The following is an 18,828-nucleotide window of genomic DNA, read 5'->3' on the forward strand; positions in this document are numbered from 1 at the left end:
TATATGGACTACTGCACGCCTGATGATGAACCTGAGACTATGCCTAAAAGGAAGATTAGGCTGCAGAAAATTGAACGCAGATGGGCAAAGGAGTGGAAGGAGTACAGGTTTGTGACTCCAAAGTATGCGAAGAAATTCGCCTTGAAGCCTCCTGGCAGAAGGGCCCCGCTTGAGGATCATCAAGTTGCTCATCCCTCAAGTCTTATGACACTTGATGACTACCCAGAGGAAAAAGAAAGGCATATGGCCAAGCTCAAGAAGCAAGCAGAAACAGCAGTGAAGAAATTTCATGAATCTTCAGCTGCTGCCTCCGGTGCTGCTCATTCCTCAGCAGCAGAAACCTCAGGCTCCGAGATTCCTCAACCAAAGTCTGTGCCAGCAAAGGCAAAAGCTTCAAAACCCCAAGAAAAGTCTGCACAGGCTTCAGTCACCAAACCCTCAGCTCCAAAACCCTCGGTTCCAAAACCGTCCACACCAAAACCATTAGCGCCAAAACCCTCAGCACCAATCTCATCTACACCAAAGTCCTCAGCTCCACCTCCAAAGCCAGTACAGAAGAAAGTCGTGAAGACTACGACTGCCAGCTCTAGCTCCTCACTCCCAGCTGCAACTAGCTCGGAGACAAAGTCTTCAACACCCCATGTGAAGACTTTGGCTACTACTGAACCTGCACCTCTGCCCAGCCCAAGCAAAATCATCACAGTCCCGTCTGCATCAGAGGGAAGTGAAGAATATGATGATGAAACTCTGGAAGCCATCATCGGGAACAAGCAAGAAAGGGTAGCACAAGCATCAGGCAGTGCTATTCCTCTGGCAATGGACCCCAAGGTCCTCCTCGATTTCATCAATGTGTGGTACGAAGACCCAAACACACCTATTGATGATTTGAAACTTCCTCCTGGTGTCAGTCACATGGTGGCTACTTTCATAAACGAACCCAAGTGGAAGGAACAGAAGGCCAAGCAGGCAAAGATTGCAAAGGCCAGAAAGGAGAAATTCCTCAGGCAAAATGTTCTCAAACTGACGCCTGAAGCATTGGTGTCCACCCAGGCAGAACTGCAAGTTTTGACTGACAAGTGTGAGAAACTGTCAGATCGCACAAGCATCAAAAGCAATTTCATCAAGCTAGCCACTAGTGTTGTTGATGACTACAACAGACGTTACCCCCCACCAGCACCAACTCCTCAGCCCCTGGTTGAACAGCCAAAAGATGCATCTCCTGTTGAGGAGGAAATTCCTCAAGCTGAGGAACAATACCAAGAGCGTCGTGCTGATGAGCCGGACATTGAAGAAATCATCACTGAGACTGCTCCTGATGAAACTGCTACCGATCCAGCTGCTTCACCAAAGCAGGCTGATGACTATGTTCCAGCTGGTTCCTCACTGCCAGCTGAAGAATCTGTTAAGAATACACCTTCCCCAAAAACATCAAAGGTGAAGAAGTTAATCCCGTCTCCATCAGACGCGAAAAAGACAAGGGCTGCTGAGAAGGAAGCGAAGAAGAGAAAAGCTTCCTCAGCAGAAGAAAAGATTGAGGCAAAACGCCTCAAGGAAATTGAAGAATCTGCCCCACTGGACCCGGTGCCTCTTAATGTTGCACCCTCATTTGAAATGGTCATCGTTGGTGAACACACTACGAGCGCAGATGAGGAAATGAAGGATGCTGCCTCTGAGGAGCATACTAATGAGGAAATACAGATTGATGACAGTCCTCAACCTCATATTCCTCAGAAAGAGACTACTGAAGCCTCAGCTGCAGCAGCTGATGAATCTGCTTCTGCCACAAAGTCAGCTGATGAAAATCAAGCTGAAGAAAATGTCCAGTCTGAGCAGGCTCCTCCCACTGAACAAGCTGATCAAACTCCTCAAGCTGAGAAGGATGAAGAAATTCCTCAGCCTGATGCTCAGCTAGAACAAGAAATTCCTCATCATGAGGAAACTGCTGAAGAAAATGTTCCCGCCCCTGACAATGAATTCATTGTCCTCAACCCAGAATCTGCCATGGTTGTTTCCCCTCCCATTCCTCATCACAATCTAAATCCAGTTCAGCGCCTGCCATTCTCGAAGAGGCCCAAGTTTCAGAAAGAGAATTTCTTTGAGGAACGTATGTATTTCATCGGAGAGAATCCTTATGACAAGCCTCAAATGAGGCATCTGAAGTTTTGGACAAGGACGCAAATGAACTACTATGCTTCTGTGCTCTGTGGCCGCAACAAGATATTCCAGCACAGGCACATTCCTCATGCTGACCTTGAAGAAATTCCCTGCATGGAACCAGTCCTCAGTGTACTACATGATGCAGGTTTGCTCCCTATGTGCTCCGACATATCAGATTGGAATAGTGAGCTAATTCTTCAGTTCTATTCAACTCTGCACATCTCGGGCAATGCTGATGACATCAACACTTGGGTGTTCGACTGGATGACCCAAAATACTCACTACAAGGCTCCAGCGTCTGAACTCCTCAGAGAACTGCCCCCGTACCAATTCCTTCAGAAGGGGCAGTGAAGCTTTATGGTGAGCGTGAGCTGCCAAATGGAATGATGGAAGTCCTCATGAAGCCCTTGGCTGCAGGAAAACCCTCAAGAACCACATTCCTCGTCCATGAGCTAAAGTACACACCACGGTCTGTCTACCTCATTCTCTGCAGTGTGCTAGCGCCAATCAAAGGCCATGATGATGACGAAGATATCGTCGGCCTCATGAAGAACATCCTCTTCAACATCATTCACGGTATCCCCATGAATATCCATGATTTCTTCTTGAGGACTTTGGCTGACAATGCAATGTGCCCCTATGATCACAAAATCTATGCACCATGGATCATGAGATTCCTCAGGACAAGGACAGGCATCAACTTTCACACAGATTTCCAGAACCATGTTGGTTATATGCCACCTATCCGGGTCAACAAGAAGACTTTCGAGCCCATTGAGGGAAAAGGCAAGTCTGTGATTGATGAAGGAAGCAGGCCCCTTGATGGCCAGTTCAAAGAACCAGATGCATATTCCTCATGGGACGACACTGAGTCACGTCCGCCAAGCCCTGTTCCTCCTCGCGTGCTAACCACCAGAGAACTTCTTCTCAGTCTTCATCAGAAGGTGGATCACAACCACAAATGGGTCAAACGCCAGTTTGGTGCCATTGTGAAAACCCTCACTGAGACACAGAACAGTGTGAAGCTTAATCATCACTATCTGCATGAGGTTTTTGATCGCACATGGGCTACCCTTGCACATCTGAAGACCCAGACTGAGCTTGAAGAATTAAACTTTGAGCAGGACTTTGACTGGTCATGGCCTCCCAAGAAGAAGTTCAGGCCCATTCCTGTGCCAGATCTTGAAGACAGTTCCTTCTCGTCCTTCCGCACCGCCGAATCTGATGAGGAACAACTTGACACCGCCACAGGCCCAAGGAAGAAGACTACACCCAAGAAGCACCAAGGATCTTCATCAACTGCCAAGCAATGAAGTCTTCACGGGCGTTAGTCCTCAGTTTGTCCCTTTTTTTGTCACTTGATGACAAAGGGGGAGAAACTTGAGAGTTAGTCTTCAAACGGGAATTATTTTTGGGGCTTATGAACTATATTTAAGTTACAAACTCTTGGCTCTTCTGAAGTTTTTATGTAATGAGTTGTAACTTAAGCCCGATGGTACTCTGACGCTTTTGAACGTTTTTCTTCGCATGCTTATTCCTCAAGTTTTAATGCACGCATGCTGAAATTCGTCAGATACCATTTGTCATCATGCATCTTCATTTTCTTCATATAATATGTTATATGTATGCATGATTTACAAGATTCAGGGGGAGATCTCCATGATATAAATCATCAATGTGCATATGCTATAAAAGCAAAATCCTCAAGGTATGCACATCTTCAGGGGGAGTCTCTGTGAATCTTGTTTTCAAATTCCTCACATGAGTATTTACACTTCATATTTTTGATCCCTGTTGAAGACTTAACCTAATTGTCATCAACCACCAAAAAGGGGGAGATTGTAAGTGCATCTAGTGCCCCTTAGTGATTTTGGTGGTTTGAAGACTTATAGGTTAAGTATCTAATGTGTTTTTAAGTGTACACAGGATCTATAAGTCATTGAGGAGTTTGAGATATTTGAAGAATATCGACCCCTAAAAATATATGTCTTCAGTTGAAGAAATTGGTCTGAAGCTGAAGAAATGAATCGCGAAGAATTTGCGATGAAATTGATATTCCTCATGAAGATATTGATATTGAGAAGATCGGTGGTTCCTGAAGAAAATCGTTCTGAAGAAATTGAAGCGTGAAGATTTACGTTTTCTGTTTTACTTTCTTCGCATTTGATGAATAGGAACACCGTACTGTTAAAGGGGGTCAAAGTAACACTATGGAATGGATTTCCTCATGATGCTCAACCCAAGCCAAATCCTACCAAAAGCCTCAAGTGAGGAATATGAGTGACATGAGGACTCTCACAGTTGAGAGTCCCGACCGTTTCGATAAGCCACGCCAAGTCACTGATCTTATCCACTCCAACGGTCATATTATTTAAGGGCATTAATGTCAAATCATGTCGGGATGCTCCCAGGCTATAAATAGCCGCCCCCCACAACCACTAGCTGGTTGGCTGCTCCGCTAGAAACTGACACTTGTCATAAGAGCAACCCAATTCCTCAGAGCATTCGAGAGTAAATCATCAGTGAGGAAATACACCACCCACCGAAACCACAAGCCAAATCTAGTGATTGAGCATCACTGAAGAAGTTGTTCCTGTGTGGAACTGAAGCCTTTTACCTTTGAGGACTGTGCATCCTCCAGACGGTTAGGCGTCATGGTCTAGAGCAATCCAGCAGTCAATTGTGGATCGCCGGGTGACCGAGTTTGTGAGGGTTTGGAAGTCTGCCCTGAAGACTTACCACGAGTGTTGGGCGAGGACTGTGTGTCCTTAGCTCAAGGAGAATATGGTAGGGACTGTGTGTCCCGGGACTGGGTGTCCTTTGGTTTAAATACCAAGCCGCTCCAAACCAGATGTACAACTGTCACAGCAGTTGGAACTGGGTCATCAACAACAGTCTTCACCAAGAATCGGGTTCTAATTCCTCAACTCTTTACATTCTCTGTATTATGTGTTGATGACTTTCACTGTGACTGTTTGAAGAATTTGCTGAAGACTTTCTCTGAATTTCCTCAACCCCAAATTCTTCACTTGAGTAAATCATCATATGTATTATGCGTGCCTGCTTGTTGTGCAATCTGTTTTCATAATCTTCACTCTGTAATACTGCCATTGTGAACGATTGCACAACTGATCCTTAACTGTTTCCGTTGTAAGTTAGTCATCAGTGAGGAATTTCCTCAAAAGGAATTTCCTCAGTGATGAAATTCTAAAAATCTCCTATTCACCCCCCTCTAGTCGATATAACGCACTTTCATGGTCCATTCCTACAGTTAGTTCCAACATATCGAGCAAATATTTCACCAGATTGATTTTTGAATAGTTTATAGTTGGAGTCAAATGACTCATCAGAGGAGTAGGATATTTCACATGCAAAGCATGTTAGATTGGATGGATCGATGATAGGGCCTTTAGCAGCAACCCATGAGGTTTTGGGGTACTACTCAGGTTTCCAGTGTGATCCATCGGCATTCAATTTCCTCTCAAAGGCAATGCCTTCTTTCCTCGGGTTCTTGTCCAGAATCTGCTTTTTGAGCAACTCGCAAAGGGTTTGATGCCCTTTGAGACTTTTGTATATGCCTCTCACATACAATTCCTTCAACCCTGCATTTCCGTTAGTAGCATTCGTGGTTTCCTCAAGTGAAGAATCTGATACCACGGGAACAGTCGAGAATTTCTAGCGATAGAAGCATTTGATGATTCTGGTGAAGAATTAGCAGTTTCACGCTCGTTGCATTTCAAACATGGTGGAATGAATTCAACCTGAGCGGTAATGATCTGTTGAGCAAGCAATGAATCATTTTCCATTCGAAGATCATCATGAGACATTCTCAACTTCTCAAGATCAAGCTTCCTTTGAAGAAATTCGTAGGAAAGTTTCTCATGATCAGCCAAGAGTGTGCCATAATGATCTTGAAGACTGTCAAATCTAGACTGAAGAATTTTTCACATCTTTAGTGAGGACTTGAGTACTATTCATTTCATCGTTCAACAGATCATCGCTTTTGTCTAGCAGTTTCTGAAGGTTTTCAATGGCACTTTGTTGCTTAGTGGCAATGTTGGCAAGTTTATAGTAACTGGGTTTTTGATAATCATCAGGTTCACGGTCACTAGAATCAGAGGCAGAAGTATGGTTTGGTACCTTTGAACATTTTTCCATGAAGCAATAGGTTGGAGCGAAGTCATCAGCATATTCATCAGTGTAGATAACGTTGTCATCTTCTTCGAGGTTGAAGATTGACTTGCTGATGAATGTGGTGGCCAGTGCAAGACTTGCCACACGAGACGCTGACTCCTCTTCATCACATTCCTCAGATTCTTCTTCAGAATCCATTTCCTTGCCAATGAGTGCCCGAGCCTTTCTGAAACTGGTCTTCTTGTGCGATGAGGACTTTGAAGATGAGGATTTTGAACATTTCTTCTTTTTCTTCGAGTCATAAGAACTTTCATCCTTGTATTTCTTCTTCCTTGATTCTTGCACCCACGAAGGACAATCAGCAATGTAGTGACCAGATTTCTTGCATTTGTGGCAGGTTCTTTTCTTGTAGTCCTCAGATGAAGATTCTGATTTCCTCATATCTCTTCTTGAAGATTTGCCAAACTAGCCATGCTTTGTGAACTTCTGAAATTTCCTCACGAGCATAGCAAGTTCGTGTCCAAGTTCTTCAGGGTCACAAATGTTGCAATCCTAGTCTTCTTCTTCAAATGAGGAAATAGCCTTAGCCTTCAGCGCACGAGATCTTGAGTATCTTGGTCCATACAGATCTCTCTTTTCGTCTTGTTGGAATTCATGAGTATTGAGTCTCTCAAGTATATCAGCAGGATCAAGCATCTTGTAGTCTCTTCGTTCTTGAATCATCCGAACCAGTGTGTCAAATGATGGATCAAGAGATCTTAGTAGTTTCTTCACAACTTCATGGTCACTGATGTCTCTAGATCCCAGTGCTTGGAGTTCATCTGAGATCTCAGTGAGGCGATGGAAGGTATCTTGGCAGCTTTCATTGTCAAGCCTCTTGAAGCGATTGAAGAGATTGCGAAGAACATCGACACGAGAGTACCGCTGTGTTGAAACTCCCTCATTGACTTTCGACGGCCTATCCCAGATAAGCTTAGATGTGCCCAAAGCACTAACTCTGCCATACTGACCTTTGCTCAGATGGCCACAGATGATATTCTTCGCTTGCGAGTCAAGTTGCTTGAACTTCTTCACATCAGCGGTACAGATAGTAGCAGTGATGGAGGGAATACCATTTTCCACAGTATACCAGAGATCATGGTCAATAGCTTGAAGATGCATTTGCATCTTGGTCTTCCAGTAGGGGAAGTCCTTTCCTTCGAAGGTAGGACATCCTGCAGTAACCTGATCATACCTGCGGTCGACATAACTAGAACTCCAGACAGTTAAACCAAAATCACACAGAACAAGGGAGTACCTTGCTCTGATACCAATTGAAAGTGCGTTATATCGACTAGGGGGGTGAATATGCAATTTTCAGAATTTCATCACTTTAGAAATTCCTTCTGAGGAAAGTCCTCAATCATGAACTAAGTGCAGCCGAAATAGTACAGGATCAGGAGTGCAAAAACGACTATAGCAAAGAACTCAATGAGATTTCTGAGATTCGGTTTGCACAGTTCGCAAGTACAGAGTAAGCAGGTGAAGATTAACTCAAGTGAAGAATTTAATGTTGACGAAATTTAGAGAAAGTCTTCACACAAATTCTTCAAATAGTACAGACGAAAGTCTTCAACATACAATTGAAGAAATGAAAGAGTTGAAGAAATAGAACGCGTAGCTTGATGAAGATAGTTGTTGATGACCCAGTTCCAACTGTTGTGACTGCTGGATGCTCTAGGCCATGACGCCTAACCGTTTGGAGGATGCACAGTCCTCAAAGGTAACAAGCGTCGGTTTCACACAGGAACAACTTCTTCAGCGATGCTCAATCACTTTGGTTTTTGGTTTGGGTTTGGTGTTTTGGGGTATTTCCTCACTTGATGATTTCTCTCAAAGACTCTGAGGAATTTGGGTTGCACTAAATGACAAGTGTCAGTTTCTCTCGGAGCAGCCAACCAGCAAGTGGTCGTGGGGAGCGGCTATTTATATCCTCGGAGCATCCCGACATGATTTGACATAAATGCCCTTAAATAATATGACTTTTGGGTGGATAAGATCAGTGAGTTGGCGCGTGGGGCGACAACGTTCGGAACTTTCAACTGTGAAAGTCCTCATGTCTCTCATATTCCTCACTTTGACGCTATGGTAGATTTAGGCTTGGGTTGAGCATCATGAGCAAAATCATTCCATAGTTTATCTCGACCCCCTTTAACAGTACGGTGTTCCTATGACTCAAGAGTAAAGAGAATGAAACAGAAGAGTAAATCTTCATGCTTCAAAGTCTTCGGGGTGTTTTCTTCAGGACACACCGAATTCCTCATCTTCAATATCTTCATGAGGAATATCAATTTCTTTGCAATTTCTTTGCAAACAAAGTCTTCAAGGTAAGACCAAAGTCTTCACCCAAAGACATATATTTTTAGGGGTCGATATTCATCGGATAACTCAAACTCCTCGGTGACTTATAGAGCATGTGTACACTCACAAACATATCAGTCTCTTAACCTATAAGTCTTCAAACCACCAAAATTACTAAGGGGCACTAGATGCACTTACACCTTCTTTTTGGTAATTTATGACAAAGGGGTAGAAATATTAAAGTATCAAAGCTTCCATTCAATGAACCTATTCATAGGGGAGAAATATCACCAAGAAGCTTCTACAAAAGAGGGAGAAACAACACTAAGGGGGGATATTTGTTCCTAAAGGGTGATGTATCAAACCTTACACATTAAGCGGGAGAAAGATAAATATGGCTTTATTGGTTTGAACTTATTTTCCCTACCTACTCCCAGTATCTACATGCTATGATTCAGGGGGGAGGAAACCTTACCTATTCAACTTTAGGGGAGAAAGTTCATGTTTTTTGGGGAAATATCTTTTTTTCAAAACCTATCTTCAATATGTCTTCAATTTCTTGGTATTTTTTAGGCTCTTTGCATCTTTACAATAGGGTATGTTATCTAACATTTGTTTTCCCAAGTGTATTCCTATGTCAAGACGCTCAAGATCCTCAAGGTAAGTATATGCATCATATCCTTGTTCATGATTACATCTTGTTTCTTGCACATACAGTTTGCAAGAGGGAGTCTTGAACATCGAACTTATTCATCTACATATGTTTGATGCATATAGCCAGGATGTCTATGACTTGTCTTATCCTTCTACCTTGTGTGTTCCCATGCATTCCAAAGCAACTATCCTTTAAAAGGAATTGCACACATTTAGGGGGAGCTTGTACTAGTCATGTTTCTTTCAAAACTATCATATCCTTATGATTATCTTTATTTGAAGCTTTGATTGTATGTTGTCATCAATTACCAAAAAGGGGGAGATTGAAAGCACATATGCCCCCTTGGTGATTTTGATAATTCATGACAACATACACTATCTCTTGGACTAACACTTTTACCTAGATATTTCAGGAAAAGTCCATGGAGAGCTATGGCTTAAGGTTTATGTGGAGATGCCCTGGATACAAGAAAGGAACAATGTTGTCTCAAGCTTCAAGCTACAAGACTCTTCATTTTATATTTTTGAGAAATCACTTTTGAGTCCATAGGAAAGCCAATACTACTAAAAGGGGGTGAGGTAGTAAAATGAAATGATTGCTCAAATGCTCAAAGTTAGCCACCAAAACACTCAGTCATTTTTCCCACATATCCACTCTGTCAAGATCCACATACACAAATTAGGTGTCACCAACATTTCCATATCGGACACACCGAGTTTGACCTCACACAAAAACCCTAGCCTTTCCTACCAAATCGGTGCAACCAAAACCAAGTCGATGCTACCAAGTTCAGTGTGACCAACATTCTGTTGCCAAGATACAAAAAATCGAAATTTACGAGTTTGAGTATCGGTGCAACAGAGTTTGGCCATCTGACCGTTAGTCTCCATTTCGGTGCCACCGAGCTTTGTATATCGGTCTCACCGAGATTCAAAAGTTCACACTTTTAGTGCTAATCAATGCCACCGAGTTTTCAACTTTGGTGTCACCAAGTTTGCCTTTTCGTGTGTAACGGTTGGATTGTGGTTGTTGCCTATATATACTCCTTCACACACCTATCATTCATGGGAGAAGCACTCAGAACACACACTTCATTACCAGATCCATTTTCTGAGAGAGAACCACCTACTCATGTGTTGAGACCAAGATATTGCAATCCTATCTTTTGAAACTAGATATCTAGCCTCCCCAAACTGCTTTCCACTAAATCAACCTCTCCTACCCATGCATATTCTGTGAGAGAGTGATTTGTGTTGAGGAGACTATCTTTAGAAGCACAAGAGCAAGGAGTTCATTGATCTACACATGTATTACCTTTTGGAGGGTGGTGCCTCCTAGATTGGTTAGGTGTCGCTTGGGAGCCTCCTACTTCGTGTTGTGGAGTTAAACCAAGATATTTGTAAGGGCAAGGAGATCGCCTACTTTGTGAAGATATACCGTGAGTAAGGCTAGTCCTCTGTGGACGGAAGCCATGGTGGAATAGACAAGTCTTCTTTTTTGTGGACCCTCCGTGGGTGGAGCCCTCCGTGGACTCCCGCAATTGTTACCCTTCGTGGGTTGAAGTCTCCACTAACATGGACGTATGATAGCGCCACCTATGGAAACCATGCCAAAAATTGTTGTGTCTACCTCATGCGTTTGACATTCCTAACCTCTACTCCTTTACATGTGCAAATTCTTTACTTTTCCGCTGCCATATATGTTGAATAGCATGTGTAGGGTGCACTAGAGTTGTTAGAACTACTGAATTTCTACCCTCCTAGAATTTGGGTTAGGCTAGAAATTTTATCTAGACAAGTAGTCTATTAACTCTCCCCCCTCTAGACACATATTCTATTGATCCCTCACCGCCCCTCACTCTCTCCCTCTCCCCCTGCTCACTCCCTTCCTCTCCACTCTGCGCCGCCGCCCCTCACTCTCTCCCTCTCCCCCTCCTCAGTCCCTCCCTCTCCACTCTCCGCTATCGCCGCCGCCCCTCACTCTCTCCCTCTCCACTCTACGCCACCGCCGCCCCCGCATGTCCTTCCAACGCAACCCCGGCAACCTTGACCCCGACACCGACACTGACCCCGACCGTCCTCTGCTTCTCCTCCCGTCGTCTCCTCCGCACGCCGACCATATCCTTCTCTAGTGAGACATCCCCACGCCTCCTCCTCGTCGTAAATTGTTTGTGAAATTAGATGATGCCCCAAATGTTGTTGCGGGAATATTTGCAATATATATTGTGATTCATTATTTTACAAATGATAACTAGAAAGTAAAACATGAAACAATAAGAAAATGTTCCCATAGGAATTTGTCTCGACGTCGACGATGCCCGGCCCGCATCCTCGTCGTAGAGTGGTCGGCGACTTCCTTGAGACGCGCCATGTCCGGGACTGGGCTCCACCGGATGGCACTAGGAGGTGTTACCTTCCGGGGGGGCACCTTGGTGAGGAATCCGGGTCTCGTCGTCGACCCGGAGCTTCTTTGGTGGCGGTCGCGTGGGCCACTATCGATGTGGAGGGAGACGGCCCCCACGGAGGTGGTACGTTGTCGTGTCAGGGAGGAGGACGAGCACGTCCGTCGCTACATAGCTGTGTTGGATGCCAGGTTGTCCAATACCTGGCAGGTTCTTCAGGGATCTTGCCTAAGCTATGACCCGATGATGGTTACTTATCTTAGGGTGCCCACCGCCTGCACCGTGAGGCGTCAATTGGATCTGTATTAGTGATATTATATGATAATATTTGAGATGCATTAGTGATAATATTCGATGATGCATTAACTAGATTATTCGAGCTGATGTATTAGTTATATTATATGATAATATTCGAGAGTTTTTAGTAAAAAAACAGGTACTTTCGGTGTGTCGTTGCTCCTTGTGTGGCTTTCATGTGTCTTATATTTGGACATGTGTATATTATTGCACGGAACACCTCCTACTGCGTATGTTTTGCTGGAATGTTGATTCATTTCTGTGCCGAAAATTTTCACGTGCTTAGTTTGTCTTATTTGAATAATGATCTTGCCGAATTTTTGAATCATGAACACAGGAAACGTCTGACGACGATGGGATCCATGAGTGTGATTACTGCGGCGATGATTGGGGTTTGTGCGACATGCGGCCTCACCTGCGAGACGGCACATTCTTCACCATCAAGCTTGATGAGACCTTTGATGTTTGTGTGGTACGCAATGATGACAAGTGTTTTTTCGTAATTCAGCATGACTTCTATTTCTTTGCTTCAACGTGTAATTTGTGTTTTATACAATTCGACTAGTTCCTCCCTTGCCATGCAAGAAGGTATGTGTTGGAGAGGATAGGTTTCGAAGACCATGAGAGTATGGAGACGAGGAGAGCTAACCTCACAACTAAACATGGTTGATACCTCCATTTTGCATCATGTTTTCACGTTGATATTTATCGCTTCTTTGGCTGTTATTTCACTTCACGGTACTATTCTTATGCCTTTTCTATCTTATTTTGCAAGGTTTGCATGAAGAGGGAGAATACGGCAATGGGAATTCTGGCCTGAAAGTGGAGCAAAGTTGAGATACCTATTCTGCGCAACTCCAAACGCTGTGAAAATCAACGGAGATTTTTTCCCAATATATAAAAAATACTGGGCCGAAGAAGTACCAGAGGAGGGCCACGGGGTGGCCACAAGCCTGCACGGTGCGGCCACCCCCCTAGGCCGCGCCATGGGGGCTTGTGGGCACCCTGTTGGCCCACTTGCCCCCCTCTTTTGCTATATGGAGGGTTTCGTCCAGAAAAAAATCAGAAGGGAGCTTTTTCGTGGTTTCGCCGACGCCACGAGGCGGAACTTGAGCAGAACCAATCTAGAGCTCCGGCAAGACGATCCTGTCGGGGAAACTTCCCTCCCGGAGGGGCAAATCGTCGCCATCGTCATCACCAACACTCCTCTCATCGGAGGGGACTCATCTCCATCAACATCTTCATCAGCACCATCACATCTCCAAACCCTTGTTATCTCTTGTAACCAATGTCCGTCTCCCGACTCCTATTGGTACTTGTAAGGTTGCTAGTAGTGTTGATTACTCTTTGTAGTTGATGCTAGTTGGATTATTTGGTGGAAGAGTTTATGTTCAGATCCTTGATGCTACTCATTAGCTCTCTGATCATGATTATGATTATGCTTTGTGCGTAGTTACTTTTGCTCCTGAGGACATGGGATAATTCATGCTAATAATAGTCATGTGAATTTGGTATTCGTTCGGTATTTTGATATGTTGTATGTTGTTTTTCCTTTAGTGGTGTTATGTGAACGTCGACTACATAACACTTCACCATTATTTGGGCCTAGAGGAAGGCATTGGGAAGTAGTAAGTAGATGATGGGTTGCTAGAGTGACAGAAGTTTAAACCCTACTTTATGTGTTACTTCGTAAGGGGCCTATTTGGATCCACTAGTTTAATGCTATGGTTAGACTTTGTCTTAATTCTTCTTGCATAGTTGCGGATGCTTGCGAGAGGGGTTAATCATAAGTGGGATGCTTGTCCAAGTAAGGGCAGTACCCAAGCGCCGGTCCACCCACATATCAAACTATCAAAGTAACAAACGCGAATCATATGAACATGATGAAACTAGCATGACAGAAATTCCCGTGTGTCCTCGGGAGCGTTTTTCCTCCTATAAGACTTTGTTCAGGCTTGTCCCTTGCTACAAAAGGGATTGGGCCACTTTTCTGCACCGGTGCTACTGTTGTTACTTGTTGCTTGCTACGAATCATCTGTTGGGGAACGTCGCATGGGAAACAAAAATTTTCCTACGCGCACGAAGACCTATCATGGTGATGTCCATCTACGAGAGGGGATGAGTGATCTACGTACCCTTGTAGATCGTATAGCAGAAGCGTTAGTGAACGCGGTTGATGTAGTGGAACGTCCTCACGTCCCTCAATCTGCCCCGCAAACAATCCCGCGATCAGTCCCACGATCTAGTACCGAACGGACGGCACCTCCGCGTTTAGCACACGTACAGCTCGACGATGATCTCGGCCTTCTTGATCCAGCAAGAGAGACAGAGAGGTAGAAGAGTTCTCCGGAAGCGTGACGGTGCTCCGGAGGTTGGTGATGACCTTGTCTCAGCAGGGCTCCGCCCGAGCTCCGCAGAAACGCGATCTAGAGGAAAAACCGTGGAGGTATGTGGTCGGGCTGCCGTGGAAAAGTCGTCTCAAATCAGCCCTAAAACCTCCGTATATATAGGTGGGAGGGAGGGGACCTTGCCTTGGGGCTCAAGGAGCCCCAAGGGGGTCGGTCGAGTCCAAGGGGGGAGGACTCCCCCCCCCCCAAACCGAGTTGGACTTGGTTTGGTGGGAGGGAGTCCCCCTTCCTTCCCACCTCCTCCTTTTTTTTTCTTTTCTCTTGATTTTTTCTTCTTGGCACATAGAGCCCTTTTGGGCTGTCCCACCAGCCCACTAAGGGCTAGTGTGCCACCCTCAAAGCCTATGGGCTTCCCCGGCGTGGGTTGCCCCCCCCCCCCCCGGTGAACTCCCGGAACCCATTCGTCATTCCCGGTAACTCCGAAAACCTTCCGGTAATCAAATGAGGTCATCCTATATATCAATCTTCATTTCCGGACTATTTCGGAAACCCTCGTGACGTCCGTGATCCCATCCGTGACTCCGATCAACATTCGGTAACCAACCATATAACTCAAATACGCATAAAACAACGTCGAACCTTAAGTGTGCAGACCCTGCGGGTTCGAGAACTATGTAGACATGACCCGAGAGACTCCTCGGTCAATATCCAATAGCGGGACCTGGATGCCCATATTGGATCCTACATATTCTACGAAGATCTTATCGTTCGAACCTCAGTGCCAAGGATTCATATAATCCCGTATGTCATTCCCTTTGTCCTTCGGTATGTTACTTGCCCGAGATTCGATCGTTAGTATCCGTATACCTATTTCAATCTCGTATACCGGCAAGTCTCTTTACTCGTTCCGTAATACAAGATCCCGCAACTTACACTAAGTTACATTGCTTGCAAGGCTTGTGTGTGATGTTGTATTATCGAGTGGGCCCCGAGATACCTCTCTGTTCACACGGAGTGACAAATCCCAGTCTTGATCCATACTAACTCAACTAACACCTTCGGAGATACCTGTAGAGCATCTTTATAGTCACCCAGTTACGTTGCGACGTTTGATACACACAAAGCATTCCTCCAGTGTCAGTGAGTTATATGATCTCATGGTCATAGGAATAAATACTTGACACGCAGAAAACAGTAGCAACAAAATGACACGATCAACATGCTACGTCTATTAGTTTGGGTCTAGTCCATCACGTGATTCTCCTAATGACGTGATCGAGTTATCAAGCAACAACACCTTGTTCATAATTAGAAGACACTGACTATCTTTGATCAACTGGCTAGCCAACTAGAGGCTTGCTAGGGACGGTGTTTTGTCTATGTATCCACACATGTAAATGAGTCTTCATTCAATACAATTATAGCATGGATAATAAACGATTATCTTGATACAGGAATTATAATAATAACTATATTTATTATTGCCTCTAGGGCATAATTCCAACAGTCTCCCACTTGCACTAGAGTCAATAATCTAGCCCTCACATCACCATGTGAATTACATTGTAATAAATCTAACACCCATACAGTTCTGGTGTTGATCATGTTTTGGCCGTGGAAGAGGTTTAGTCAGCGGGTCTGCTACATTCAGATCCGTGTGCACTTTGCATATATTCACGTCCTCTCCTTCGACGTAGTCGCGGATGAGGTTGAAGCGTCGTTTGATGTGTCTGGTCTTCTTGTGAAACCGCGGTTCCTTTGCTAAGGCAATGGCACCAGTGTTTTCACAGAACAAGGTTATTGGATTCAGTGCGCTTGGCACCACTCCAAGATCCGTCATGAACTGCTTCATCCAGACACCCTCCTTAGCCACCTCCGAGGTAGCCATGTACTCCGCTTCACATGTAGAATCTGCTACGACGCTTTGCTTGGAACTGCACCAGCTTACTGCACCCCCGATAAGAATAAATACGTATCCGGTTTGCGACTTAGAGTCGTCCGGATCTGTGTCAAAGCTTGCATCGACGTAACCTTTTACGGCGAGCTCTTCGTCACCTCCATACACGAGAAACATCTCCTTAGTCCTTTTCAGGTACTTCAGGATATTCTTGACCGCTGTCCAGTGATCCACTCCTGGATTACTCTGGAACCTACCTGCCATACTTATGGCCAGGCTAACATCCGGTCTAGTGCACAGCAACGCATACATGATAGAACCTATGGCAGAAGCATAGGGGACGGAGCGCATATGCTCTCTATCTTCATCAGTTGCTGGGCACTGAGTCTTACTCAATCTCGTACCTTGTAGAACTGGCAAGAACCCTTTCTTGGACTGTTCTATTTTGAACCTCTTCAAAACTTTATCAAGGTATGTGCTTTGTGAAAGTCCTATCAAGCGTTTTGATCTATCCCTATAGATCTTAATGCCTAGAATGTAAGCAGCTTCTCCTAGGTCCTTCATAGAGAAACTTTTATTCAAGTAATCCTTTATGCTCTCTAAAAACTCTACGTTGTTTCCAATCAGTAATATGTCATCCACATATAATATTAGAAACGCCACAGAGCTCCCACTCACTTTCTTGTAAATACAAGATTCTCCAACCACTTGTATAAACCCAAATGCTTTGATCACCTCATCAAAGCGTTTGTTCCAACTCCGAGATGCTTGCACCAGTCCATAAATGGATCGCTGGAGCTTGCACACCTTGTTAGCATTCTTAGGATCGACAAAACCTTCGGGTTGTATCATATACAATTCTTCCTTAAGGAAACCATTAAGGAACGCCGTTTTGACATCCATCTGCCAGATTTCATAATCGAAAAATGCAGCTATTGCTAACATGATTCTGACGGACTTAAGCATCGCTACGGGTGAGAAAGTCTCATCGTAGTCAACTCCTTGAACTTGTGAAAAACCCTTTGCCACAAGTCGAGCTTTATAAACGGTCACATTACTGTCAGCGTCCGTCTTCCTCTTAAAGATCCATTTGTTCTGAATGGCCTTGCGGCCCTCAGGTAGTACCTCCAAAGTCCACACTTTGTTCTCATACATGGATCCTATCTCGGACTTCATGGCTTCCAGTCATTTGTTGGAATCTGGGCCCACCATTGCTTCTTCATAATTCGCAGGTTCATTGTTGTCTAACAACATGATTGATAAGACGGGATTACCGTACCACTCTGGAGCAGCACGTGGTCTCGTCGACCTGCGTGGTTCGACAGAAACTTGAACTGGAGTTTCATGATCATCATCATTAACTTCCTCCTCAACCGGCGTCGCAATGACAGAGGTTTCCCCTTGCCCTGCGCCACCATCCAGAGGGATGAGAGGTTCGACAACCTCGTCAAGTTCTATCTTCCTCCCACTCAATTCTCTCGAGAGAAACTCCTTCTCGAGAAAAGCTCCGTTTTTAGCAACAAACACTTTGCCCTCAGATTTGAGATAGAAGGTGTACCCAACTGTCTCTTTTGGGTAACCTATGAAGACGCACTTTTCCGCTTTGGGTTCCAGCTTTTCAGGCTGAAGCTTTTTGACATAAGCATCACATCCCCAAACTTTAAGAAACGACAACTTTGGCCTTTTGCCATACCACAGTTCGTATGGTGTCGTCTCAACGGATTTTGATGGTGCCCTATTTAAAGTGAATGCAGCTGTTTCTAATGCATAGCCCCAAAATGATAACGGTAAATCAGTAAGAGACATCATAGATCGCACCATCTCTAATAGAGTACGATTACGACGTTCGGACACACCATTATGCTGTGGTGTTCCAGGCGGTGTTAACTGTGAAACAATTCCACATTGTCTTAAGTGAGCACCAAACTCGAAACTCGGATGTTCACCCCCACGATCAGACCGTAGGAACTTGATCTTCTTGTTACGATGATTTTCCACTTCACTCTGAAATTTCTTGAACTTTTCAAATGTTTCAGACTTGTGCTTCATCAAGTAGACATAACCATATCTACTTAAATCGTCAGTGAAGGTGAGAAAATAACGATATCCGTCGCGTGCCTCCACGCTCATCGGACCACACACATCGGCATGTATGATTTCCAACAAGTCATTTGCACGCTCCATTGTTCCTCAGAACGGAGTCTTAGTCATCTTGCCCATGAGGCATGGTTCGCACGTGTCAAGTGAATCAAAGTCACGTGACTCCAAAAGTCCATCAGCATGGAGTTTCTTCATGCGCTTTACACCAATATGACCTAAGCGGCAGTGCCACAAAAATATGGCGCTATCATTGTTAACTCTAACTCTTTTGGTCTCAATGTTATGTATATGCGTATCGCTATCAAGATTCAATATGAACAATCCTCTCACATTCGGTGCATGACCATAAAAGATGTTACTCATAGAAATAGAACAACCATTATTCTCTGACTTAAAAGAGTAACCGTCTCACAATAAACCAGATCCAGATATAATGTTCATGCTCAACGCAGGCACTAAATAACAATGATTTAAGTTCATCACTAATCCTGACGGTAAC

This window comes from Hordeum vulgare, chromosome 3H (assembly GCF_904849725.1).
Source record: "Hordeum vulgare subsp. vulgare chromosome 3H, MorexV3_pseudomolecules_assembly, whole genome shotgun sequence".
Lineage (NCBI taxonomy): Eukaryota > Viridiplantae > Streptophyta > Magnoliopsida > Poales > Poaceae > Hordeum > Hordeum vulgare.